Raw genomic sequence first — 11101 nt, 5'->3', positions numbered from 1 at the left:
CCGGTTAAGTTAAGTCTTCTACCCTATAGCGGATTTTCCATCATCAATTGTTCAACTAGGCTCATCCAAGCTCAGTGTAATGTCTTAGAATTGTCCGAAATTAAAGAGATAGTGGTTTCAAGTGTGCCTCGCACTACCGACCCTCCACGGACATGCCTGGTCATACTGACTTGGAGTTACCGAAAGCTTTTGATTTTGGATCCCCCTACACTATTAAACCAATTTCCATCTTACAAAAGACGTTGAAGACTTATCAAAACCCGAAAATTATCATCATGATCGAATCCTCTAGGTCCTCTGAGTTAGTTTATGTTCATGTCAGGGAGCTTTTGCTAACTAGTCATGGAGTTTATGAACTTAGAAGGACCGAAAGGACTTGGTTTTGATCATACACACGTCACTTTTGGCTAAGGCAAAAGCCTACACGCCACCTGCAAGCTTCACAACTTCGCACATGCCCATTTTGCGAAAAACAGCAATCTGTCCCTTCTAGACAATCAACTTCGTTTGAGCTTTGTTAACAGCTCCGGACGAACCAGACAGTCAGCTTTATATCATTGGAAAGCTCTACGAGTCTAGTTTTCAGAAATTTTTGCGGTTCGTCTATATCTATTTTAACAAAGAAGTTATGGCTGTTTTAGTGCGCAAAGGTCATTCTGCGCGGAAATTTTTATGCACTCTCAGGATTGCAGCTTTTCATAGCTTCTTTCAATCCTTCTAAATGGTTCAGGTGGAACTATTTACTCTCTTATCTACTCCATTTTGTAGATCTGTCTCATCGAGACATTCAGTGCTTCGCAGATAGTGGAACTATCCACAATATTCTAAGGAATCAGCAACTATCTTTGGCTTTTGTGCCTTTGTACATCTTTTGTGACTATAATGATTGAATCATACCGGTCATTCAGGGACGCAGTTTAGCTTGAATTTGATGCCTCATGGCACCATGATCAATGTCACAGATACCCTCTATGCATTGAGAGGCAATCGAACCATATTTAGCTTTAAAGACATTCCTGCTAATAGTTTTTATTTGAAAACACATTGTGAGAATGAACAAGAATTCTTTTGTGTATTCCTTCTCATGAATGAGGACTGAAGCGCATCTTGGAGAAATTCATGAGTCAATTTAGTGGACTGTATGTCACTAAGCACATGTTGTCGCCAAACATGATATTTGGGACACCGACTCATATAGGCTTTGGTTTGACCAAATTGGTCAACTTGGAAGAGATATAATGGTCCAAATTTTGAGAAATTCTCAAGGACATCCATTCTTTCACTCAAAATGAAGACATTCGAGATCTAACATCACCATGAAGCATGGTGGTGACCCGGGGGACATTGACGTCACCCGAACACGACTCCAACTTCCTAGAGGTCGTCCGGTCAATTCCTCAAGCAATTGAGGTGCACCGGCCTTCCTTCGATGTCGCATTGGCCCCCTGCAATGCTCATTGCTCGTTTTGAAAGCCTATTCTTTAGCTAAATTAGGAGTGAGACCCTCCTACGCTAAATAACACAAAAGTGAACATTCTATTCTTACATCAAACTATGTAGATAGATACAACCAACTTGCGGACACCTTTTTATGCTTTATGGTGTTGGTTGACGTGTTAACACACTGATCACGTGTTACACTATTATCTACTGCTTATGTTGTTTATGCTTCTACGGGCTCACTACCCATTCTTTAAAGAAGTTTATCGGGATGTAAGTTGAAGTGTTTTGTACCCCATGTTCACACGTAATACGGTCTCACCGAGGCTACGACTAAGCAACTTTAGCTTGTCGCTCGAACATTATTGATGCGCACCAATCTTTCTATTGCGTCTTGGGGCTATGCAATATTTGCATGCAGCTTTACTATTCATCTACGACCCACCATCATTAAATACTTTTGTACTACAGCTCGTGACTGTGTACCTAGATTGCAATCCTTGAGCTCAAACAAGATTGAATCGGATCTCCAATTCTTGAGCTCGGCTAGATGTTATTTCTAGGTGCCAAATCGCATTGCCACTACGTACAATGATGGGTCATTTGAGATGAAGAAGTATTTAGGTTGGATATGAACCTCCACCTATAATCCGCATATGTAGAAACCTTGTCATGCAATCTCTTTCACCGCTATATTACTGATGATCACTTTGATGAGACAATATTCCCGACGTTAGGGGGAGATAAGAACACAAATGTTCAAGTGGAACGACGTGAATTGTCGTGGTTTTTCCCTACTAAGTCTCATCTTGATCCCAAATGCTTAAAGTGTTAAAGTGACGAGATCACATGCTACAAATATGTCTACAATGATTGATGTCCCATCAAGAGGACATGGCGCGACCAACAAGTGTTGGTCTTGACGCTATCACCATGGATGGTGATATAGTGACGCCGTATAGTGGCAAAAGTGGTGTCACAAGGCCGTGTGGCTCCCCAAAAGGAGGGAGGCCCTTAGGTTCGATATTTTCTCGCACTAGGAAGAAAGCGAGCTTGGCACAACCTGATCCATTGATCAGTGATACTCAAATCCGTCTCATGAAGTCTGAATTGTGATTATCATTGGGGGACGCCTCAATGTCAAATCTAATCCATATAGAGATCTCTACAAATATTGCGCTAGTGTACATGAAGACGTGGGATAATGAGTCTACTATCGAACCACCTTTCGTTGATGGACATCAACTTAGTTGATTGGCCTAATGGAAAGATGCGATCCAGCATTAACAAAGAGATAGGTCCTTGGGCAGGTGATGCCGACACCGCAAGCTAAACTCTATCAACTATACCTTTGTTAGATAGCGTAGTGAGAACAAGAGCTCAGACTCACCTTATGGTGCGGGTCTCTCACGAACACACACTAAGATCGACTACAATGAGATATGCTCTCCTAATGGATGTCATTGCACTCCACTACTTTGTCAGTTTGGTAGTTTCCGAATAACTGAACATGCAGCCTATGAATGTGGTCATAATAACATCTTTATGGGATCAGAGATATACATGAAGCTCTTAAACGGACTTCATTCATCCGAATCAAGTGGCTCCAAACCATAAGAGCATGCGTTTGCTAAATGTATTGAAACGCACATGGACTCTACATGATTTGGAAGGGATATGGTGAATTATGCCTTTGCGTGTTCATTTCGGATTTACATGGATTCTTGATGGATCAAGAGATGCCAATATGTATCAACATCCGAAGAAAAAGATCTTGGGAAGACACGGTCTCAATAAGGCACTCGATGACTGTATTGATGATGATTTTCCATCAATCGGCTTAGGCGTTCTATAACTAGTGAGGCCTACATATACTCCCATGATTAGTCAAGGTCTTTGCTCTAAAGAGAGATCCGTTGTTTTGTCTAAATCAAGATGACAAATATGTGTTAAGAGATGGAGTTCCCATCTAAGTACAATAAGACGCATCAATGTACTCAACACAATACAAAAGACTTGACATCTCATTCGCTATGAAAAATTGTAAAGCTAAGTGTAATTATGTGCCCACGCAACGCCAATGTAATGGCAGTAACTCCTTTTTCAATACTTACTGGTATGAAAGGTTGGGCTTATTATATCCCTACATAAGAAAGACACATCAATAGCGAGATCAGAATCTACCAAGTTTTATAGGTCAACTTCCATGGGACCTACAGGAAATCTCACTCACTAGAAAATGGTGAAATTGGTACCATTGGAAAAGTCTATGTGTCTACTTTCCAGGGACACCAACCATTTGATCATACCTATCATATTAAGTGAGTTATGGCCGTTTTTGTAAAGTAGGACGAATCTATCCGAGAATCTGATTTTGGCAAAACAGTCAACTTCGACGGGACTTTGTGAATAGCTCCTGACGAACCAGAACATGTGTAATATACGGTTGGAAAGCTCTATGAGTCTAGTTTCCAAAACCGTTTACGCTTGGTTCATATGTATTTCCTAGAGGAAGTTACGGCTGTTCTAGTAACTGAAGGTCATGCTAAGCGGAAATCTAATTTCCTCCACGAACTTATGTTTTGAGTTCACAAGCGGCCTTCTCCTCAAGATCTAAGTGTAAAAGATCATTTGAGGACAATACGGCATGATTTAGTTAATCATTGCTAATGTCACATTTGAAGACATGTTAAAGAGCATTGATATGTTAAGTTATTGAAATTTTCGTGATTAGTAAGAATCAGGAAAAGCCCTATGATTGATATAAAGATCAAGGGGAGGTGCGAACTTCAGGGGGAGTCTAGCACATACATACATGTCACTATCAAATGTGAAGGGTGCGTTGTACTCTTTTTCTCCTACGATCAAGGTTCAGTTTTTCTCCCACAGGGTTTTTGTGACTTGACGAGGTTTTTGACGAGACAACAGATCAGCACCATCGGCTTATCAACGCGCGGCACAAGGGGGAGTCTTCTAGGATATTCTCTATCTTTCTAGATATTCTTTACGTGTGTCTTGGCCTTATGCCAATAGGATATGTAGTTAGACTAGATCTATGTATTCATATCCTTACCATATTGGTATTATGTAATTCTCGATATAAAGAGCTCCTATCAATGAATAAGATGATGATTCTTTTGCTATCTCTTTGTCTCTACACTTTATCCTACATCACATATAACTATATATATAATTAACAACAAAATCCTTATTTTCCTTTTGAATATTTACTAAAAAAAATGTTCCTTTTCGATTTTCTGGAGTCTCTTTTTGTTCATTAATTTTCTCTCGAATTTATATACAATTATACATGTTGCGTAAATTATGGAGAAAATTTGTTACAACAATAAAGGAGACCATAAAGGAGGCTGATTAACAATTAATCTTCTCCATAATAAAAGAAATCTCTATAAATTGCTCACAATCGTCCGAAAAGAAAAAAAAAAATTGGATGCTCGAGTTCTCATGTTTCCTTTTGTTCCTTTTAGGGCCTAATTTTTTTTTCCGCACCGGGCCTTAAATCTTTGAGAAAATTACATAATAGCATATGACCAAATTTAAAAACACAAAAACCCCACTTTCAATATTTTCTGTACAAATTAGGATGTAAGCCCATGCCCAAACTAATGGTACTAGATCTGATCTAGATTTTCATAGGCAAAATGACTAAAATACCCATTTTTAAAATAAATTTATACAAAATGACACGGTAGTAGCATGTCTCTCGTCGACACGGCAATAACACGTTTGCGGTCGACACGGCAGTAGCACGTCTCCGGTTAACACTGTAGTAGCACATTCCTACACAGCAGTAGTACAACTCCAGTCGACACGGTAGTAGCACGTCTCCGGTCGACACAACAGTAGCACGTCTCCAGTCGACACGGCAGTAGCACGTTTCTCGTCGACACGGCAGTAGCACGTCTCTGGTGGACACGGCAGTAGCACGTCTCCGGTCGACACGACAGTAGCACGTCTCATGTCGACACCGCAGTAGCACGTCTTTCATCGACACCGTAGTAGCACGTGTCCGATCGACACGGCAATAGCACGTCTCATGTCGACACGGCAGTAGCACGTCTCATGTCGACACGGCAGTAGCACGTCTCCGGTCGACACGACAGTAGCACGTCTCTCGTCGACACGGCTATAGCACGTCTGTGATCGACATGACAGTAGCACGTCTCCGGTTGACACGACAGTAGAACGTCTCTGGCCGACACGGCAGTAGCACGTCTCCGGTCGACACGCCTGTATCACATCTCTCGTCGACACGGTAGTAGCACCTTCCTACACAGCAGTAGCACGTCTCCGCTCGACAGGGCAGTAGCACGTCTCTCGTCAACACGGCAGTAGCACGTCTTCACTCGACACGGCAGTAGCACGTCTCCGGTCGACACGGCAGTAGCACTTCTCCGGTCTACACGGCAATAGCACGTCTCCGGTCGACACAGCAGTAGAAAGTCCATAATAGCAGTAGAATATGTAGTGAAAAGTAGTTTGGTAAAATATGTAGTGACATATAGCATGTGGACATTAGTTTGTCCTAATTTGTTAATTTTTGTCCTAAAATGTATAAGTTAATGTGTAAGTAAATGATGTATTTGTAAACTGAAATTTAGTCAGTAACTAATATATAGTTTACAATAATCTATCAGGCCCAGCCCTACACTATTAAGAGCAAGACATCGAGTGAACGGATGCACCGCTCTACACTATGCGGTCCGCTATGGGCATGCACATATTGTAGGTGAGTTGGGAAACTTGATGTCACGAGAAGATTTGGAAATAGAAGAGACTACTAATGGTAACACAGCTCTGCACATAGCAGTACACAAGGGGCATATGGCTATTCTTAAGCAGTTGGTGGAGTTGATGAGAGAAGAAGGCCTGGGAGTACATAACAGTCGTGGTGAGACTGTTCTTCACACAGCACTGACAGCAGTAGTCCAAAAAGAGGATATTGCTGCTCGCATTGTTGCGTCGTACCTTGTGAACAGCATGAGAGCAAAATATTTGGAAATAAAAGACAAGGAAGGTTATACAGCTTTAGGCCGTCTTATAAATGGATCCAACCATGAATCAGTCTTGCGGGAACTATTTGAATCAAAGATAAAAAAGAACAGTAAACTATTGATTATTGGCAGTCCTCCCTACAATCATACTCCAATTGTGGAGGCTTCTGCTTGGAGCAGATGGAGTTTATGTCACTACCTCTTTGCTCGCACTCGAGAAGATACTCTATTGCCCGGGAAGGAAGTAGAATCGATGAACGGAAGCCAGCGTGCTCAACTTCTTAACATGTATATCCGGCATCCGAAAGGGCTTGGTAAGATGGTTTCAACTTTCAAATGTTTTATTTTTATTTTTTTATCAGAACTTTCAAACCTTAATCAATTATCTGTTTTGTTTCTTTTGTTTACTCTGTTTTAGATATTGCATGTGACTTGCTACGTTATCGACCACGGTTGGCCTTTGTTGAAAACGAATTTGGAAGCTATCCAATGTTGGTATTGGCTCGCCTTCATTTTGCATTCCTGAGCGGAAAGAGATTGACATTCTGGCAAAAACGGATCTACAACTGTTAGTATTACCATACTAACAGTAATACTTGATCACTAAAGTTATCTATTATTCTCCATAGTCCATAATCCATAGTCCCTAGACTTCATAAATCATAAGCATGATTCCTCTCACACAAAAAAAAAAAAAAAAAAAAAAGGAGACCATAAGCATGAAGTCTGTTTAGGTCTTCTTAAAAAAAAAAACAAAAAAAAACAATTTAGGTCATAAGTTAGGTTGGTGGTTGTCATCAAATGCACAAATTTTGCCACTTAAGTGGTCGCTCTTACTCAACTAATAGTTGGATAAATTCCGATTGTGATACCCGAACTATAGTAAATCGAACAGGACACTTTGATACCTCAAGTTGAGGTTCCGGAAAAGTTTTTATGAAGGAAAAATATGTAAAGAAAAGTGTTTAAACTTGTACTTGAACCCATCCGGGCTGACCAATATTATTCCCACTCCACTTTTGGCTTGGTCACAGAGTCATCCACGTACAGCTTCTAACTTGGCTCTGTCTCCAAGGGGGCCTTCGTTACTTCAAACTGATCAATCTTGGGAAGCTCTTCATCGTTCTTCATGGGCGTAAGCTCTGAGATGAAGTATGCGGCCGCTTGCCCTTTGATGGCTACCCTCGGCATGTAGTGTGTATGTCAAACTCACTTAACTCGATCGCCAATTTGGCGAGCCTCCCGCTCGTCTCCGGTTTCTGCAAAACCTGCCGGAGCGGGCAATTGGTGTACAAGGTGATGGAATGTGATTGAAAGTAATGTCTTAGCTTCCGAGCAGTAACGATGAGCACCAGGGCCAACTTCTCGATGCCCGGATACCTATTCTCTGCCAAGGTGAAACCCTTTCCCATATAATACACCGGAAGCTCGATGGCATCGTCTTTCCTGATCAAGGCTGAACTTACTGCCGTGTCGGACGCTGCTAAGTACAGGAATAACATTTCTCTGAGGATCGGCTTTAACAACATAGGGACTAAGGCCAGATACTCTTTGATCTTCCTAAAGGCATCCTCCTGCTCGGGCCCCATGTTGATTAGCTTGAAGTGCTGGTTTTTCAACAGCTTAAAGAATGGCACACACTTGTCCGTGAGCCTAGAGACAAACCTAGCGAGGGCTGCTAACTTGCCCGTTTGGGACTGCACCTCGCTTCTTAGCTTGGGGACCTCCATATCTAGTATTTCCTGGACCTTCTCCGGGTTTGCTTCAATTCCTTGCCAGCTTATTACGTAGCCTAGGAATTTCCCTTTTGTGACTCCAAACAAGCACTTGTCCAGGTTCAGCCTCATGTCGTACGTGAGGACGATGTCAAAAACCGTCTGCAAGTCGCCTACATGTTTAACCGCGGTAAGACTTTTCATTAACATGTCATCTACGTACACCTCCATGATAACTCCCAGTTGCTTAGCAAATATCTTGTTCATTAGGCGTTAATAGGTTGCTCCCGCGTTCTTCGGACCGAATGACATTCTCTTGTAATAGTACACCCATTTGTCGGTGGTGAACGCAGTGTGCTCTTCATCTGCCGCGTCCATCATAATCTGATTGTATCCCGCGTACGCGTCCATAAAGCTCAGCATTTCAAACCCTGATGTGGAGTCAACGAGTTGGTCTATTCGTGGCAGCGGGAAGCTATCTTTAGGGCATGACCTGTTGACGTTGGTGTAGTCTACACATATTCTCCACTGCCCCACGGATTTCTTAGGAACCATGACCACGTTGGCCAACCACTGCAGGTACCTGACTTCCTTAATAAACTGGATATCTAGCAGCCTCTGCACCTCTCCCTTGATGATTTCGTACTTGGTTGAATCGAATGATCTGCGCTTTTGCCTCATTGGGGGCAAGCCTTTCTGGATTCCTAACCGGTGTGTCACTATCTCCCTCGAGATCCCAGGGACGTCCGCATATGACCAGGCAAAGGCTTTGTTGTTATCCTTTAAGAAGCGCGTAAGTTCCTCCCTCACTCCGGGGGGCAACCCCGTCCCTATTCTTGCCTTCCTCGTGGGGATCTCGTCCGAGATGCAAACCATCTCCGTCTCTTCAATGGACCTCGGCCTCTTGGTCAGAATACCCTTTGTTGTAGCATTGATTCTTGGGTCCTCGTAGACATTTTTCGCAAGGGCCTTTGGGTTCTCGGAGACTAACACTTCCGCTCTCTTCCTTCCGTTATCCTGGTCAATGGCATAGCAACCTCTTGCTGCCAGTTGATCGCCCCAGATCGTCACTATGCCCATAAGGGATGGCAGCTTCATCATTAGCATGTGCTCAGCAATGAAGGCTTTTATCTTCCACAGGGCCGGCCTCCCCAGTATCCCGTTGTAAGATGAGTCGCAGTCGACCACTATGAAATCTATCCATGCCTACGTGTTCCCTTCTACACCCTCCAGGATCATAGGAATGTGATCAGAGCCTAAATGCTGCACCACATCTCTGGAGAAGCTTATCAACGGCTCATTATCCTGCGTGAGCTTGTTGTTCCCTCTTCTCAACGCTTGCCACATGTTTTTGAACAACACATTCATCGATGCCCTGATGTCGACCAGAATCTTCTTGCATAAATAATGGTCCAACTGCGTGGTGACAAGGAATAGGTCCTCGTGAGGCTGTTCTTCCTCTACAAACGTCACCGATTTCCAACTTACATTGACAAGTTGGTTATTACAACTCCCGAAGGCGAATATCTCTCATCCTTCTCTAATCCTTGAGCATTGCTTCTTTGCTTTGTTACTCCTCTGGTCTATCCGTGCTCCCCCACGAATGGTGTTGATCGTCCTGTAGATCGGAACCCCTGCTCCTTGCCGCTGTCTCGCCACATACTGTTGCAGCTTGCCTGCTTTTATCTGGCTCTCTATTGCCCTCTTGAGTTCCACACAGTTGTTAATCGCAGGTGTGGCTTCCCCGTGATATTCACAGTACTTCCTAGTGTCCTCCCGGGTTAACCTAGATGGTGGAAACTTTCTTGTCGAGGGCCCGGGGATTACACCTTTATTTTCGTTCCATACCACCTCAGGTGTTGCTGCCAGGGTAGTGAAGTGCTCCCTGGCTACATGAGCCACCTTAGAGAAGCCATTATCCTGGTATCCCTCTTTTCCTTTCCCTTATGGACCTCCTACCTGCTTGGCAGGCATCCTACCTCCCTCTTTGTATCTCTTGCTAGGGGTGAATGCATGTCCCTCCTGGTCTCCTTTCCATGTTCTTACTTCTTGGATCGTTTGCCCCTGGGATTCTGTCCTCCTATCCTCCTTTCTCTTGCCCGTGGACTGATCCCCGTACTTATCGTGGTTCGCCTGAGCATGCCTAATTGCCATTTCCATTAGTTCATCATAACCCCGCGAGTTCTCGATTTTGACTGCATATAAGAACTTCCCGGGCAGCAGGGCTTGGACAAACGCTTCTTCCGCCACTTTCTTGTCGAAATTCCTGGCCTTGGCCGTGGCTCCCTGTCAGCGGTTCACGATATCGAGCTGACTGGGAGCTCATAAAACCAACTCAACGCTTCTCCTGATAAAGTCTCTTAAAACATGTTGCAGCACACAGTGTCCGTGTAACCCTTAGAATTGGTGTGGGACTTGAAGCTATCGATAAAGAGATGTGGGTCTCCTTCACCACCGTAGCTCAACTTTAGGGGTTTCGCCGCGTGCGATCGCAAGGTCTGCGTGACTGCTCTTGTGAACGGCCCCCCTCTTTCTTCGAATCCCATCCCAGGCGGGTTGTGAGCCGCTCGTCTTTCTGCCTCATTCACCCTCAAGGTTAGGTTTGCCACGCTATCCTGCATGGCCAATAAGGCCGCCTCTACTCCTGTTGACTCTTGCACCCTCCCCGCGATGGGGGTTGGGAGGGGTGGCGAGCCCTCACTCTCCAGGCCTTCCGAAAATAAATTGACTCCCAGAACGGTCCACGGGCGATGGCGTTATAGGCGATTCACGGCCTTCTGCTTGTTGATCTCGGAGGGTGGCGGCTGCCCCCTCGATTGCCTCATCACTTTCTAGTCTTCGTGCCAACGCGCTCATTATGGTGGCGTTATCCTGCTCCAGCTTCTTCTCTCAAGTCGCTGCCTCTAGGCGGTCTCGGGTCCTTTCTCTTTC

Source organism: Fragaria vesca, linkage group LG5 (genome assembly GCF_000184155.1).
Source record: "Fragaria vesca subsp. vesca linkage group LG5, FraVesHawaii_1.0, whole genome shotgun sequence".
NCBI classification, from domain to species: Eukaryota; Viridiplantae; Streptophyta; class Magnoliopsida; order Rosales; family Rosaceae; genus Fragaria; species Fragaria vesca.
This window is presented reverse-complemented; position numbering follows the sequence as displayed.